This window comes from Camelus ferus, chromosome 11, assembly GCF_009834535.1.
Source record: "Camelus ferus isolate YT-003-E chromosome 11, BCGSAC_Cfer_1.0, whole genome shotgun sequence".
NCBI classification, from domain to species: Eukaryota; Metazoa; Chordata; class Mammalia; order Artiodactyla; family Camelidae; genus Camelus; species Camelus ferus.
In genome coordinates, this window is record NC_045706.1 from 38,451,643 (window position 1) to 38,470,489 (window position 18,847).

Genomic DNA, 18,847 nt, shown 5'->3' on the forward strand with positions numbered 1-18,847 from the left:
AGACAGAAGAACAGCATTAATCCTAATCTCTGTAGAGCAGACGAAAGGATTCAATTTCTTACTTTTCAAGTATTATTATAATGAGTTCTAGTCCCTTTACTACTTAATAAATTAATGAGTTTTACTCTCTGGTTTGTGGGAAACATTCTGAAAATTCACAATGAAGAAAAGATGAGTTCAAGCAGATAACCAGAGAAGTAAGAGAGAAAAAGAACTTCTCTATTGTAATTTCTGTCTTTTCTGGGCAACCTCAAATTCTACTTGGCTATATTTAGGAATAAACATTTTATTTCTTTACATTTTCTTCAAATTATGTCATGTGTTACATTTGCTAGGATTAACTGTACACATATGTAATATTTTAAGTGTGTGGTACATACAGCGTGTGTATATATATATATATATATATACACACACACATATACACACACATATATATGTGTATGCCTAGGTGTATAATTTTGTGTATATAATTTCCCCCCAGTTTTTGGAAGAGTGGATAAATTAGGAACCAGGCCCTACATCTCAATTCTTGCTAAAATCTCTCAAAAGAAATACTGCCACAGATACTCCAAATTTTAGAAATTGTAGCATTAGTTTTGTCAAAAAGAATGTCCTATATCTCCTTTACTTTTCTTGATTTATTCATGATTTTTTAATAAGAAACATTTAATATGGATGCTGAGATTGAGCATAGAATAAGCTATTTTTCTTCTTTCTTTCCTCTACCATCAGACACACAAATTTAGAAGGCAAAACAATAAGGGTAAGTAATATCAATTTGTTGTTCATAAACATGCAATATTCAATATTAATGTTTTCTATATGTAACAAAGCATTCATTCTTTGTAGTGGTCCCTAAACTCTATCCTTACCTATAAATAAATCTTATTAAATAAATAGGTAAATAATCCCCTGTTCAAATATCCTAAATTGGCAACCAACATTCTGCTCTCTGTATCTGTTTTTATGAGTTTGACTTTTTTTTTTTTAAAAGACTCCACATATAAGTGATAACATGAACTATCTTTCTGTGTCCAGCTTTTTCACTTAGCATAATGCCTTCCAGTTAGTTCCATCCACACTGTCATAAAATACAGGATTTTCTTTTTAAGGCTGAATAATATTCCTTTATTTATTTATCTATTTATTTATTCATATAATCTGTATTTTCTTGATCCAGTCATCTCCTGATGAACACAGATTGTTTCCATACCTTGACTATTGTGAATAATGTTATAATGAACATAGGAAGAAAGTTATCTCTTTGAGGTAGTGATGTCGTTTCTTTTGGGTATATAACTAGAAGTGGAATTGTTAGATCATATGGTAAATCTATTTCTAATTTCATATTATTTTCCATATGGTCTGTACCAGTTTACATTAGCACCAACAGTGTTTAAGTGTTCCCTTTCTCCACATCCTCACCAGCATTTGTAGATCTTTTTGAGAACAGCCATTCTAACAGGGGTGAGGTTATATCTCATTGTGGTTTTGATTTGCATTTCCCTGATGATTAGTGATGTTGAGCATCTTTTTCATATAACTATTAGGCATTTGTATGTCTTCTTTGGAAAAAAGGTCTATTCAGGTCCTTTGCCCATTTTTTAAATGGGCTGTTTGTTTTCTTGGTATTAAGTTGTATAAATTCCTCATGTATTTTGGGTATTAACCTCTTATTGAATATGTGGTTTGCAAATTTTATATCTCATCCTATAGGTTGCCTTTCATTTTCTGGATGGTTTCTTTGCTATAAAAGAAATCTTTTAGTTTGATGGTAGTTCCACTTGTGTATTTTTTCCTGTTGTTGACTTTGCTTTTGGTGTCAAATTCCAGAACTCACTGACAAGATCAATGACAAAGAGTTCACACCCTATATTATTCTTCTAGGAATTTTACAACTTCAGGTCTTATGTTCAATTCTTAACCTATTTTAAGTTGACTTTTGTGCATGGTTTAAGACAGGTTCATTCCTTTGCAGTGGATATCGAGTCCCATCACCATTTATTGAAGAGATTATCTTTTCTCCTTTTTCATAAGTTAATTGACCATATATGTGTAGGTTTATTTCTGGGCTGTCTATTATATTCCATTGATCTACATGTCTGTTCTCATGACAATACCATATTGTTTTGATTACTACAGTTTTCTAATATAGTTTGAAATCAGAAAGTGTGATTCCTCCAGCTTTGTTGTTCTTTCTTAAGATTCCTTTGGCTTTTGAGGTCTTTTGTGATTTAATAAAAATTTTGGGATTTTTTTTCTACTTCAGTTAAAAGTGATTTTGGAATTTTGATAGGGATTGAACTGAATATGTAGATTGCTTTCAGTAATGTGGATATTTTAACAGTATTTTTTTCAATTCACAAGCATGGAGTATCTTTCTATTTATCTGTGTCTTATTTATTTCATCCATGTTTTGTAGTTTTCAGTACATAGATCTTTCACCTTGTTAGTTAAATTATTCCTAAGTATTTTATTCTTTTTGATGACACTGTAAATGAGATTGCTTTCTTAATTTTTCTTTCCAATAGTTCATTGTTAGTGTATAAAAATGCAACAGATTTTTGTATGTTGATTTTGTATCCTGCAACTTTACTGAATTTGTTGATTAGTTCTGTCTTTTTGGTGGAGTCTTTAAGATTTTCTACAATGATAACATGTCATTTGCAAATGGCTACAATTTTACTTGTTCTGATCTAGGTACCTTTTATTTAGTCTTCTTGATTAAATGCTATGGCTAGGATTTCCACAGACACTGTTGAATAAAGTGGCAAGAGTGGGTATCTTTTTCTAGTTCCTGATTTTAGATTTTAGAAAAGCTGAAAGCTTTTCCTCTAGCTTTACTATGAAATAAGATGTTAACTGTGGGCCTCTTTTATATGACTCTTATTAAGCCAAGGCACATTCCAGCTATACCTAATTTTTGAGAGTTCTTTTCATGAAAAGATGTTGAATTTTGTCAATTTTTTTTTGCATCTATTGAGATGATCATACAATTTTTATCCTTTGTTTTGTGAATGTGGTCTGTCACATTTTTTGATCTTCATATGTTGAATCATTCTTGAGTTCAAGGAATAAGTTCCACTTGATCATGGTATATGGCCCTTTTAAAGTACAACTGATTTTGGTTTGCTAATATTTTGTTGAGAATTTTTGCATTTATGTTCATCAGGGATATTGGCTTGTGATTTTCTACTGCTGTAGTGTCCTTGTCTGGTATGAGGGTAATATTGACTTTCTGAAATTAGTTTGGAAGTGTCCCTTCCAGTTTTGTTTCTTGGAAGAGTTTTGAGAAGGTTTGGTATTAATTCTTCTCTAAGTGTTTGATAGAATTCAACAATAAAGTCAAAGCCATTTTTTGTTGGGAAATTTTTGATTACTGATTCAATTTCCTTACTTGCTAATCATTCAGATTTTCTATTTTTTCATGATTCAGTCTTGTTAGATTATACATATCTAGGAATTTATCCATTTCTTCCAAGTGATCTAATTTTTTAGTATATAATTGTTCGTGGTAGTTTCTTACAGTTCTTAGTATTTCTGTGTTATCAGTTGTAATGTCTCCTTTTCATTTCTGATTTTTTTTATTTGACTCTTCTGTTTTCTTAGTCTAGCTGTTTCCTAATTTTGTCGTCTCAACAATGGTGTGATGCTTTTATTTTCATTGATCTTTTCTATTATCGTTTTTTTCTATTTCAATTAATTCTGCTCTAATATTTGTTAGTTTTCTCCTTCCACTAACTGTGGGCTTAGTTTTTCTTCTTTTTCTTGTTCCTTGAGGTGTAAAGTTAGGTTGTTTGTTTGTGATGTTTCTTTTTTCCTAATGTAGGTGTTTATCACCATAGTCATCCCTTTTAGAATCATCTTTGTTGTATCCCACAGTTTTGGTATATTGTATTTCCATTTTAATTTATCTCAAGATGTTTTTTGATTTCCTTCTGATTTTTCCTTTGACCTATTGGTTGTTCAGGATCACGTTGTTTAGTCTCATGTATTCATGAATTTGTTGTTTTCCTCTTGTAATTGATTACAGTTGTAGTCAGAAAAGATGATTGGGTCATATGATTTCAATCTTCTTTAATCTATAAAAATTTGTTTTGTGGTTTAACATTTTATATCCTGGAGAACTTTCCACGTGTGCTTGAGAAGAATGTATATTCTGGCTGCTGGATGAAATAGTCCATATATGTCTGTTAGTTCTATCTGATCTAACACGTAGTTTAAGTCCAATGTTTTCCTACTGATTTTCTGTCTTAATGATCTATTGTTGAAAACGGTGTACCTATGTCCCCTACTGTTATTATATTGTTGTGTCTTCCTTTAATTCACTGTTTAAAACAACAAACAAGCCCTAAAGTTCTAAGTGAGTTGGTCAAATTTATTTACTTACTTTCCTTATATTATTTTGCTTATGTAGAATTGCTTTTCCATTTTTTTCCAAGGAAATTTCATGTCAATACAACTATCACTCTTGAGCCATTTTTATGGAGAAAAGTTGCTATAAAGTATAATATGTTTTGGTAGCTCTTCTGCATGTTATTGGTTTAAAAAATATTATATAAACAGTGTCTTGACCACAAGTGTACCGCAGCAAAGAATGCATTGTTAGTAGATTTTTGATGCTTAGTCATTTTGGGGAAGATAAGTCTTTCTATTATCTCTCTTCATGAATTAGGACTACTAAAACATATGGCTTGGTGCTAGAATGGCCCACTCCCTATAAAAATCAGCATTGGATATCTAGATTATGCCTTTGGTTAGGAATTAAATTTAGAGCTAAAATTTAAAGACATAAATACTGAGCAAGGATGAAAACACTGGACTGGTGGCACCACCTTAAAAAGTGAGGCTAGGGGCAAGGCCTAATTGGACTATCTCAGATCTGTCTTAAATTTGGGAAGGTGGGTTCTCTGTTAATTTCATGGAATTATCAAGAAGAAGGGTTATAAAGCAGAATATAACGGAGATTTTCCTATGATTTTTCAAGTGTAGGGAATTCAACCATTCAGTCAGTCTTAGAAGATGTCAAATCTTGGGAGGGTGCATCCAGATTCTGAGAGAACTTTAGAAACTGATTGACACATTATGGTCCACATCACTCTCAAAAATTATGATGTGGTAACATATCAGGATGTTTTCCCATTAACATTTTAGTTCTATTAGTGATTAATATCATTATCATGACTTAGATCTCTCTTTCCCTTTTTCAGCCTCTCAAACCATAACCTTGATTATATCCCTTTGAACTAAGGTGCTGTGTGCGTAAAGTCCAATAAAAAATTTACACTTTACCACGAAAAGTTCATTCATCCTTTCAAGTAATATTATTGAATATACACTCTATGTCAGGCATTTGGCAAAAATTATGTTGGTAGTCCTGCCCTTGAGAAGTTTGCTATCTGGTAGAGTTATTTTACTTCTAGAAATTCTGATACAAAAATGAAGAAAAGTGTCTGGTTTGGTGCTTGAAAACCTGAGAGACCGAGATGCAGTCAAGACAGAAGAGGGCAAAGAAAGGGACCTGGAGGATCTCAAAGAAAATTTTTAATTTTCTTTACCACTCTTGTTCCTTGGTCTAAAGCATTTCAGTGCTTTCAAGATTAATGTGGAGGCAAGTTAATACACAATGTCAAGAGTTCTCTTGTTAGAAACTCCATGCTCAAAAAGTACCCTGAGGTGTTCTCTGATCATAAAATGCTGTGCTGGAGAGAATGCAAAAACAATGTCAAGATGAATTAATCACATATCATTATTCCATGAAAGCCAAGAACTCAATCATTAGTCCACAAAAGCCAAGAACTCTCAATAGGGATGAAACTCAAGGCCAGCCATTCCTATAATGGTTTCTCATTATAATCAAGTTATTGGTTATAGCATTACAGGAACCAATAAACAGATTAGATTGCACAGGTGACATGCATCCTGACACAGTCTTTGCATAAAGCCTTCTCCTCCAGGTGCTGGTCCTTACTCAGAAAAGCTCCATTTGGTGAAAGGATTCTTTGGCTTTTGGACTCAGGAACAATTCCTCTTTCAAGAGTTTTCTAGCAGTTTATGCATAACCCTGATGAGTTCTTCTGAAGAGTGTATTATAATTAAATTAAATTTAGCTAAATTAAATTAATAGAAACCAAAATTGTGTAACTGATTCATGCATTGCCTTGGCTGATTTATAGACACTGGGAAGTTTTATATTTGATCACAGTGATTCTCAACTTAAGTGCACATTAGAAACATCTGTGGAGCTTTTTACAAATATTGATTCATATATTTCTTGTACTTTCTGAAGTGCTTTCTGCATTCCTGAAGTGAACGTGGGATTTTTTTTTTCTTAAAAAAAATCTCCACAGGCAGTTATTGATCCCCCAACAAAGACTGAGAGCCACTGGTCTAAGGCATATAAATCAGCCTTTACTCCAATTAACATGGTGCCGTCGATCATTTCTGTAAATGTGAATATCAAACCCTTGATGTATAAAGAAACTGTTCTTTATGACATTCTGATATTTGAAAAACTGGATAGTTCCCTGAGCTTTAAGAAATGCTGCATGGTTAAAATAATAATAGTAAACACTGAGTGTTCAAACCAAGAAAAGACTACTTTGTTCTTACAAATCAGTCAGTTGGTGCCAGTTTTCTGGTCAAAAGGATGAAAATGTATAATAGGATTGTGTAGCATCTTCAGCTGTTGAAGGCTGATGGGAAGGAGTTTAATTGTTCCATAACTTCACCTAAACCATTAAAAAATCCTACTTATTCTCTCATCCTCTCTACAAAAGTGGAATGGCATAAATGACTTAGAAATATTTAAATGAGAACTTTGTTGTCAAAAGTTGAATAACCATAATAAGTTCATCTGTGTAGTAAATTCTGTTCCTGGTTTGGAAAGTACCTTTGAAACAATGTAACTCAAACTTCTTTTGAACAAAGTCCTAATCAAAGGTGAAATAAGTCTTTATAACCGCTTGAAATTTTAACTGGTTTTATTTCTGCTTTGGAACAATATGAATTCCTGCTTTCCAAATAAGGAGCCAACAAACTCATTCCCAAGAAATACATAAATCTATATAAAATCAAATTTGACCATTTTTAATCTCAAAGAGTTATGTTTTATGTTTGATATAGTACTTATGAAAGTTATAGACATTATAATTATATGACTGCAAAAGACCTAAGTCTGAACCATTTCTTGGGTTGGAAGTAGTCAAGAATGCCTTCCCCTGAGTTCATCCTTGTGGCACAAATTTCCTGCCATGTAATAATTATACAGTTGACCTTTGAACAGCTCAGGTTTGAACTGCGTGCATCTGCTTACATGTATTTTTTCCAATAAATACACAGTCACCCCTCCATATCCGTGGGTTCCATATTCGCAGATATGGAAGGCTAACTATGGGACTTGAACACTGGAGTTTGGTATCTGTGGTGGGTCCTGAAACCAATTCCCTGTGGATGCTGACGTAACTGTATATGTTAATGCCAAATATCGGACTTGAAAGCAGTGCCTTTAAAGCAGATACTCTCTCACTCATCTTTTATTAATTATTCAGATATTTGTTTTGTTAATCAACAAACATTTAAAAATTAACATTAGGTGCTAGGCCCTATACTGGTTAAATAATAGAGGGACCTAGATGGACACTAGCATAATTCTTAAAGAGCTTGAATTCTATTGAAGGAAGACAATTAAACAAATGATTTAATACAATGTGAACAACAGTAAAACTTAAATATAAACTCAACTCATTATAAATAGTACAAAGAGTGGCTGATTATTCAGGGGATGGAGACTAAAACGTGGTAGCTGTAGAAGGTTTCACAGCAAAGGTGACTCAGCTGAGACTTGATATATGAATCAAATTCACCACGTATTTGGAGACCAGCACCTTTCAAATATGAATGGAGGAATGAATGAATGACAAAGTAACCTCAATTGAAAAATTCAGTTACAAGGTTCAGGGAAATCTGCATATTATCAGAGAATCCTAAAACAATGAGATCTTAAGAAATAAAATGTTGACGTTAGGCAACAGACAACATACCAAAGATAGAGACGTTATCAGAAGCTGAGAGGCTGCACGTGTACGCCCACATCTCATGTTGTCTCTGCCGACTCCTAAGGGTAGCCCTGCTGCTGATACATTGGATTTTACAAAGTAGACTGACTGCTATTCTGCAGTTTTAAGAAATACTGGCTTCTCTGGTAGTATAATCATAAAAATGTAACCATAATATTGCTGATCTACTTGAAAAATATAGAGCAGAAACAAAAAAGTACCCAAGTGCCTACTCTAACCATTTCAGCCTAAGTGCCCAGGGACCTCTGGCCTGTATCATAGTCACAGTTTTTCACAAACTTCTTCTGGTAGTATAAAAATGTTAAGCAATATTTATGGAGTAAAATGCACTTTGAGCTTTATTAGCTGTTCTATACATATTTATTTATTTAAAAAATAATGCCAAAGTACAATCACCCAAGATCTCACTTGTAAATCATGTCCAGAGATATGTTACTATTTTTTTCCTCTAAGTGAATCATGAAGAATTAACATAGAAAAGAATAGGGGAAAGTGACATTTGTAGAACACTAGTCATGATACAAAAAAAAAAAAAGAATGGAAAAACAGATGTAAAATTATTTTATTTTTAGCAACCATCTCCTTTCAAAGAGAGTTGTTATAAAGTAATTTCTGAACTTTCTATTTAAAAAACTGATTAGATGTTTCCCATTTTTGTTTGGGCCTCAGAAGACAAAAATTAGGTCTAATAATTGAAGGTACACTGTGGAAAATGAGAAATGCACTGGTCTCTTGGTTCCCAAGTTCTTGCTCTCAGCTGGCCTCATCTCTCTGCACAACTTCAATTCCCTTTTTTGACGTCTGACTCTGTGGAGTAAGTACAAAAAAATCACCTAGGGAATGCCTTTATGAATTCATTACTTTTTTATTATTGAAAACCTAAAGTGAACTGTATTTTCAGGAATAATTTAATCTTGTTTATATATCTATTCATTCACTCAGTACACATTTACTGCATGCCTACTATTTTGGCCCTTCTGGATAAAGTTGTGGGGGAAAAATCCTTGGTTTTATGGAGGTTATAGTTTTGCTTTATCTTGAGACTTAAACAGTTTGGAAGTCATCTCTACTGCCATAATTTGGTCTTTTTATATTTTTCCCATTCTCTCCACTGTTTTGAAAATAAGAATTAATAAACAAGCATCTAAAGCAAACTTCAAAAGTCCATAGTATCCTTAGCTTATGGACATAAATTATCTTAGAAGGGAATAAATTAATCTTTGAAAAGGTGATGTCAAAAGACCCATAGTTCAGTATTAAACAGCTTTATGCCTGGAGTTGTCAGATTGAAACAACCACAACTGTACCAGAAATCTCTTAAAAGACACAGCAAGGTCTATTTATATCCATAGTCTCCAGGGTTTTTTAAGGAAAAATTATATATTGCCTTATAAAAACTGAAATCTAAGACAGCAATGTGAAATCTAGAGTCTGTGTTTTGGGATAAGCAGAGTTAAATAGACGGGATTTAGTTGTTAAGATGAAAACATTATGCAATATCAAATTTTATTTTTATAGTAAAGTATGGGATCTTCCTTTTAGATATAAGGAGATAAGTCTAGTACACATTTATTCTATTTCTCAAGAATCACTTGATAATTATATTTTTATCATTGTATTCTATAGACTAACATATTTGAAGTCAGAAATACTCATTTACATTCATATTATGCCATTTACCTGCAGTGTAATACAGGACATTTACTTTACCTCAGTTTTGTCATCTGTGAAATGGGGATTAAAATAATTATCTATACAAGATATACTATATTTATCTCAGCATTAATAATATATGTATGCATATGTGTGTGTGTGTATATATATATATATATATATATATATATATATATATATATAAAAATATATATATATATATATATATATACAGAGTATTTGATGAACTACAAACCACTAAAATACATAATAATATTAACATATCTTATTACTTAGGGTATATTCCAGTAATTTTATTTTCCTTACATATTTCATGGCTTATATGATTTGTTATTTTTTAAAAAGGGGTTTCTTTTAAAATTGTAAAACTTCTGTTTTCTACCTTTTCAAAGAATAAGAGAATGCTTATTATATAGGCATACCCTTACAATCATATAAAGCAACACTATTTCACCCTGTAAAGACTGTTAAATTCCCTTTGATCATCTGATTATTTTATTGACCCTGTGACTGGTAAAAGGCATAGCCTCAGTGACATCGATTTGAAATGATTAAGTAGTAAACCTGAATCTCAGTGAGGGATCTATATGCTGTTAGGTCATAACCAAGACATTTCTTGTCATAATTATATGCACTCTTTTAATCATCCTTTTTCTTATTAAAAGAAACACACACTATTAATCTACACTAATAGAATAGACATACTATAATTTTGAATGTAATTTTAACATCTAGTATATTAGGTATAAGGTAACTCTTTCAAATAAACATTAAATTATCTCTAAACCTCAGCCTATAGGGTGTACACTATTAGTCTATTCATATATCTATTCTATTAGTGTAAATTTTTGAATGTAAGTTACTTTAATCGGCACACTGAGTCATCCAGAATAGGTGCTCAATTGATTTTTTTTTAACTGAAGTATAGTTGATTTATAATGTGTTAGTTCCTGGTATACAGCCTGGTGATTCAGTTGTACACACACATGCATACACATATACATATGTATATGTATTATTTTTCATATTCTTATTCATTATAGGTTATTACAAGCTATTGAATATAGTTCCCTGTGTTGGACCTTGTTGTTTATCTGTTTTGTAAATAGTAGTTTGTATCTGCAAATCTCAAATTCCTAACTTATTCCGCTCCACTCCCTTTTCCCTGTGGTAACCTTGTTTGTTTTCTATGCCTGTGAATCTGTTTCTGTTTTGTAGATCAATTTCATGTCACTTTTTTTTCCATTCTATATATAAGTGATATCATATGGTATTTGTCTTTCTCTATCTGACTTACTTCACTTAGTATGATAATTTCTAGGTCCATCCATGTTGCTGGAAATGGCATGATTACATTAAGTTTTATGGCTGAGTAGTATTCCCTTGTATATTTATATCATAAATTATTTATCCAGTCATCATACCCTATAGGCTGAGGTTTACAGGGATAAATTACTGTTTATTTAAAAGAAAACAACTGAGCTACCTAGCAATTCTATTCCTAGGTATACACCCAAGAGAATGGAAAACATATCTCCACACAAAAACTTGTACATAAATGTTCATAGCACCATTATTCATAATGGCCAAAAAAGGAGAAACGACCCAAATTTCCCTCAACCAATAGCTAAATAAATATGATGTATCTATACAATGGAATACTATGCAGCAATAAACATGAATGAAATACTGATACACTCAGCAACACAGATGAACCCTGAAAACATCATGTTAAGTCAACAAAGGCAGTCACAAAAGGACCCACAAAAGAAGTCATATATTACATTATTCTATTTGTATAAAATGTCCAAAATAGGTAAATCAATAGAGACAGAAAGTAGATCAGTGGTTACTAAGGGCCAAGAGGAATGAGGAATAACTGCTAATAGACACAGAATTTCGTTCTGGGAAAATAAAAATTTTCCTACATTAGATACTGGTAATGGCTGTACAAATCTGTGAACACACTAAAACCACTGAATTGTACACTTAAAGGAACCATTTTATGGTATATAGATTACATCTCAATAAAGTTGTTATTTAAAAAAGAAAAAAAGTACACCCAAATTATGTATTTCTATTTAAAAAAAAATTAAAAATCTGATTATAAAATGTTCATCTGATGCCACCCAACTTAAGAAAATAGAACATTACTGGTATGTTACAATTGCATACCCTTTCATGCATGTTACTGAATTTCATGTTATTTATCACTTGCATTAGTTGATATAGTACAATATATATATCCCAAAACAATACATGTGCTGGTTTTGCTTTTTTTTTTTTTTGACTTTATATAAAATAAGTCATGCTTTTGGTAGATCAAACAGACTAGACCCTGACAGGAAATATTTGATCTATACCATTAACGTGACCCAATGGGTATAAATATAGAGAATATTATATCAAACAAAAGAGATTCTAGAAAACAGTTGAATTCTTCAATTGTTTATGTTTACTATACTACTTAGATAATTGTTCTTTTCCTCCATTTTACTTTATTAATTAGAACACTGTTTTATGATACCTTTTCAGAGGTCAAAATTAAAGATATTTCAGAGTGTAGGTGTGGGCATGTGGATAATACTAAAAGAACACAGGGAGAGTTATATACTAAAAAGGGATATTACAATTGGCAAATGCTTTAATTATTTGAACTACAGATGAGAAAGGAACATGAAAAACTAGTTTAGGAGTAATAGTATCCAAACATACAGAAATTCCAACATATATATAGTAGGTAAGATCATCAGCTCCCAAATAGTAGCTTAAAGAAATATTCCATCTGCTACTCATGCACATCATTGCTTCAATTATAAACCCCACCTACAAGCTGGAAAAAAAAGAAATTGATTTTCTTTCCGCTATCACAGTGGAGATATGTGAAAATAAGACACTCCTAAAAGTATATTCAGCACCTGCACAATAACCATTCAAGGTAGATCTACTTAGCTACAACTGCTTACTTGAAATTAAAATGGTAGACAAAAAACGATTGCCTAAATGTAAGTACCTATTTTGTCATTTTAAATGAAGACAACCAAAAGGTCAATAGGACGATATTTGAATCTTACGGTACCAGTATACCATTTATGCTTTTATTTAGGATATAAAGATCTGCAAATAAACATATAACTATAAAGATTCACAACTTTTAGAATAGAAAACATGCTTCTACTTTTAATTGTAGAATGTATCACACCTTATTATTGCATAAAAAATGATCTTAAAAACAATTGCATCTGTTAAAAAGGTGCAAACACTCTTAATAGTATTTTCTCAAAGTAATCTACTTGGAGCAAGTATTAAAAATTCTACAAAACTGATAGTTATCCCCTAAATCTATTATCATGGGAAATATATTATCCACAATAAGATATTTTTGTATCATTTTTCTTTTACCAATTAACTATCTTCTGATTTGGTAATTTGTACCTTTTCTCATTATTCTTCCTTAATTTATATCTCTTTCCCTCATATCCCCCTTTACATTTTTCTTCTTTGTCTTTTTGTTTGTTTGTTTGTTTTCACCCCAATTCATTCTTTTTTTTTTTAAATGATTTTATTCACCTTTTGGATGTTATTTGGCAACATTTGAACACTTAACACTAACAATAGAATATCTGCCTAAATACCAAGACAGAAAGTCTATAAATCTAAGCTCATTTCTGATGCATTAATGGCTTTGGTCAAAATTATTGTTTCTAGGGTGTAGAACAGATAGTTTTGTTTACTATTTCCCTATTTAAACTGAAATGGTTTTCTACTTATTTTCTGTCTATTAAGGCTAAATTAACAGAATTATGTCTCAGGCCAAAACAAATATTCACCCCAATTCATTCTAATCTCTCATTTACCATCTCCCTGCCTGCATAGAAACCTAGCTGTGCTGGCAGATGTCTTTGGGAGGAATAGCTGAAATTCAGTAGTGAGTGAATGAATATCTGTTAAAATTATGGCTGTATATAAGAGAAATTTGGCCAAATATCCATCAGGAATGATAGTCTACTCATATAAAGAAAAAGAAAAAGAAAATGTGATGAGTAATTACAAATAGAAGAATGTATTTGACCAAATGGTATGTTTGCTTCCAGTATATGCAAATCTCATGAGCAAATACATTTTTATGGCATCAAAATATAAAATATGTCAAATTGTACAAAATGTCCCAAGAACAACATGCAATTACACAGGTTCCCTAAGTCTTTTTAGAAACTATATACGACCCCAAGACATTGGCTTCCTCAAAGGCTTAGTTTAAGTAAGAGAACACCCAAAACAGACCCCCACCGTGGGCTCAACTACTTTAACTGGGACATCAATCTTCTGAGGCTTTCTGGCCCTTGATCTTGGTATTACTAATATAGCAATTCCCCATCAATTACCATTTCCCATTGAAGAGAGGTAGAAATTCCTAGTTTCTTCAGGGAGCTGACTACTGTAAAACGCAGCCTTTACTATATTAAAGTTTTGAATAAAGGCTCTAATCAATCTACACTTTGTTAAATGGCTTACCCCCTGCCTTAGAATAAGGAAAGTTTTCTTACAGTAATTAAAACTAAGCCTCAGAGCCGTTGTTAACAACCAGAAAAAGATTTTGTTTTTCATTTGCCTTCTGCAATAGCAATGTGACAGTTGTAGTTCAACCAATAGTTTCATTCTCTTATTATCAGCCTTATGAGTCCTCTTAGCAATGTATATTTTTAAAAAGCAATTTTAAAACATGGAGGTACCAAAACTGTACAATTACTGTCACTACTTTCCCACCCATTGGTACCGTCAGCTTAACAGATAACGCCACAGATACGGGCTGCAGTCAACGTCAGCAGGTTGCCAGAGGCAAGCTCTTGCATTTTGCTGACTAGCTTTATTCAGTTATGTCTTCTTAATTGTTCATGTGCTAAAGCTCATCAACTGAAAAATAATACTGCTTTCCTGTGGGTAGAACAATTGAGATTTGAAAAATAGACACTTCATCTCTGCCTTAAAGGCACAAGTGAGTTAATCTGATGGTATCTGGAAAAGCCCAATAGATTTGTGCAGAAACAGCCCTGTACCAAGGAGGGAGTATAGGATTAATAAAACCACTAAATCAAGATGGAAACAAAGTTACTCCCAGTTTTTCCTTTTAAGGCTAATTTTCAGGAAAATGAGACCCAGTTTTGTAGTATTTATTATACTCACACATTTCATATAATTTTCATTTAAAAAAGAGCAGTCATTGTTGTTCCACTGCCTATCAGAGATGGGGCTAGGAAGAAAGTGTAATCAGTTTTCACATTTTCCTGATAACACATTTTAACAGCTTAAAAAAAAGTGTCACATAGTTTTATTTAGTGATGGTATTGCTCCCAGAGTGAAGAAACTAGAGTTTCATTCATTTAAAACATCTTGATTGAGTGCCCATTATGTTTTAGGCCTTGTGCTAGGTAATGAGGATACCATAGTCCAAAGAACTAATGTACATTTGGGTATTTCTTTGTTCTTATTAAGTGCTTGCTCTATATACATCACTTTACTTAATCTTTTTAACAATCTTATAGTATAGGCCATATTTTTTCCTATGTTACAGGTATGTAAACCAAGGCTTAGAAAGATTAAGCTTCCTCCTGATGTCTCATAAGTAGTAAATGCTAAAGGTTTGAACAGGGTCTGTCTGACTTTTTAGCATGAGGTCCAAACTATAGGTAGTCTTACTTTACACAGTTCCCCAAAACATAAGTTTTGGTTACGATGAGCTGTGAACTGAATTTTGTCACCTCCATGCTCATATGCTGAAGCTGTCGCTCCCAACATGAGGGTATTTGGAGAGAGGGGCCTTTGGGAGGTAATAGGTTTAGATGAAGTCAGTGGGGTCCTAATGATGAATTCACATCTCTTGTAAGAAGCACTAGAGAGCTTGCTTCCTTTCCCTCCCTCCTTCCCCCTGTGAGAGCACAGAGGCAGGGTCATGCAAGGATACCGCGAGAGGAGAGCAGTATTTTTCACTGATACATAGTGCGGGAAGCACTTGTACACTAAGTTCTCAATTACTGAAAATGACATCCCTCCTCAAGGAGAGATCTGGAACTTTACAAGCCCAGTCCCAGAATGCACTCCTGATTCCAGCAGAGGAAACCTGCTGCCTAACCAATCACAGGCAGTCTTGTAGGTGGAGCACATCATTTTCTCAAACTCTAGGTTTCCAAGATTACAGAAAAGTGTCCAGGATACAGCAAGTATTAGTTAAGTATAAATGAAGGAACAAAGGAGCATGCTTCTGAGGTGAAATCCCACACGTAAGAATACAAACACCACGGCAATGAGCATTTTTATGATCTCAGTTGCCAGTACTTAACACATTCCTAGATAATAAGGAGAGCCCTGAAACAGCAAAGGCCACTTAGTCACTCTTCCCATCTGATTTGGCTATGGTTTATTTTCAGATAAAAATGTCATTGTTATTAAGCATTATTTTACTTTTTTTTTTTGCCATTTAGGGAACACTTAAAAAAATCAAATATCTTTATTTATGATATTTTATACCCATACCACTAGTAAGTATTATCATACCCAACTTATTAATAAAAAATCAGTCAAAAAGAATGTAACTGATTTGCACAAAGTCACATGAAGGAGAAGTGACAGAACCACAGCTTCATAAGTTTTGTACCTGTACGCTGCCTTAGACATGCAAGCAATGGGTCAGAATCAAGATTATGGGGAGAGACCAGATTTCGACCTAAGAGAGGAAAATCAGGAATGTCCTTGACTAGAATCAGCAACCAAGAGCCTAAGCTGGGGAGAAGGGATCAAAAGTCAAGCAAGCACATAAGTTAGGTTACCCTTCTTCCTGTTCAGAAAGCATGGAGTGGGGCATACAGACAGATTGTGAAAGGATGGTCCAAACTCCGTATCTTGGCAATTGTAAATAATACTGCTATGAATGTCGGGGGTGCATATATCTTTCAAATTAGTGTTTTTGTTTTGTTTTATATTTTTGGAATATATACCTAGGAGTGGAATTACTGGGTATATGATAGTTCTATTTTTAGTTTTTCGGACAGATTTCCATATTGTTTTCCACAGTGGCTATACCAATTTATAGTCCCACCAACAGAGCATGAGGGTTCCCTTTTCTCCACATCCTCACCTACATTTGTTTTCTTGTTGATGATAGCCATTCTGACAGGTGTGAGGTTATCTTAATCAATCTTTTCTATCTAACTCAGATTGGTATAATCTTTTTTTAATTCATTCTCCTTTTATAAGTATTTGCAACCACCTACCATTTGGCCTGAGGGTGATGATACCCTAGAATTTTAAATTAAAATATTTACCGTAGTAGACTCCAGAAACAGAGCTTTTTAAGGTTTTTCTTGTGTATTTCTGTTCTTCTGTCATCCTTCCCTTAGGAATCCTCCTGTACTCTTGGTCTTTAATTGCCTTTGATGTGACTTTTCCTTGTTTTGAGCGTCCTTTCACAGTCTGTCTGTATACACCGCTCCTGCATTTCACTCCCCTCCCCGTACCACTTATTCCGTTCTCCCTTAATTTTTCCGTATTTAGTAATTTCACACACTATTACATATTAGGCAGGGGGGCAGAGGGAGAGAGAGGATCAGAAAATTTGCCCCAGGATCCTCAATTAAGAAGACTATTAAATTTAGATAAATTGTATAGTTATACGCCATTATCATTAGTCTATCACATGCCATACATATAAATTCTGTCATTAAATCCTGTACTTATCTTGTAACTATCTCAGTTACATTGTATCATATTTTATGATTTTTCTGTGTATAAATACTATATTTAAAACAATTTATTATTTTCATATATTTTCAGCATAACTTTCATTTTTAAAAATTGCACTAAATCTTAAAAATATAAATTACCCCAACAGCTGAAAGACCCTCTTACTATTTTTCTTTTTTTTTTTAAATTGAAGTAGAGTTGATGTACAGTATTCTGTTACAGGTGTACAATATAGTGATTCACAATTTTTAAAGCTTATACTCCATTTATAGTTACAAAATATTGGCTGTATTTCCTGTGTTGTACAGTATGTCCTTGTAGCTTATTTTATGCCTAACAGTTTGTACCTGTTACTCCCCTACCTCTATGTTACCCCTCCCCACTAGCAACCACTAGTTTGTTCTCTATATTTGTGTCTGTTTCTTTTTTGTTATAGTTACCGGTTTCTTGTATTTTTTTACATTCCACAATATATGATACCATATAGTATGTGTCTTTCTCTACCTGACTTGTTTCACTTATAATACCCTCCAAATCCATCCATGTTATGCAAATGGCAAAATTTCATTCTTTTTATGGCTGGGTACTATTCAGTTTCAGAATAAAAAAATTACCTTCTGATCTTTAGCATTAGAATTGCTTTAATATAAAAACACTTCATTCAGTAAGGAAATATAATAGATTAGAGGGTAATGAAGATTTTCAAATTTATATTATCTTAATATATATATTCACATTAACATTAGCTCATCTCAATAAATCAATGGTAACTTGAAAAAGTTTTTACTGTCTAGGGCAAAGAATCCTTACAGATGTCTAGGAATGGAGGTGGAGGAAAAAATGCATTGTCATACGGCCTACTGATGAAGTAAGACAAGACACTGCTAATCATGCTACATCTACACTCCACGTGTCTGTTTGGAAAAGCCTTGACTATATCATTTTGATTTTCTGTAAGCAGGCCTGCAAAAACATTGAAATTTTCAACATAAAATTGTTAACCTGAAACGTTTTTCTTTGACAAATACCATAAATGTGATAGAGCTAGAAAAGAAGAACATACAGAGCTCTGGCCTGTGAGGGATTCTGTCAAACTTCGCTCAAAATAAAAGGACAAAGTCATCAAATAAAATGATGTCCTCTAGTCAGATGGCATCCTTTAGGAAGCCAGGCATTGAAATTCTTTTAAAAATACAATTGCTCCACTGAATTAAATTATTTAGTGTAGTTTAGTCAGACACAACCATTTGTTTCTACATGTGCAGCTTTCAATGAAAAAGAAAAAAAAGCCCAACAACAACAAAAACACATTTAATTCTTAGGTAGAGATTTTAAAAGTCAATAACGCTCGGGAA

At 32.8% G+C, this 18,847-nt stretch overlaps 1 protein-coding gene across 1 annotated transcript in view; it reads right to left on the reverse strand.

The window, feature by feature from the left end:
* Positions 1-18,847, reverse strand: part of PCDH15 (protocadherin related 15) — a 1,335,438-nt gene that overhangs the window by 537,421 nt on the left and 779,170 nt on the right. The window lies entirely within an intron of this gene.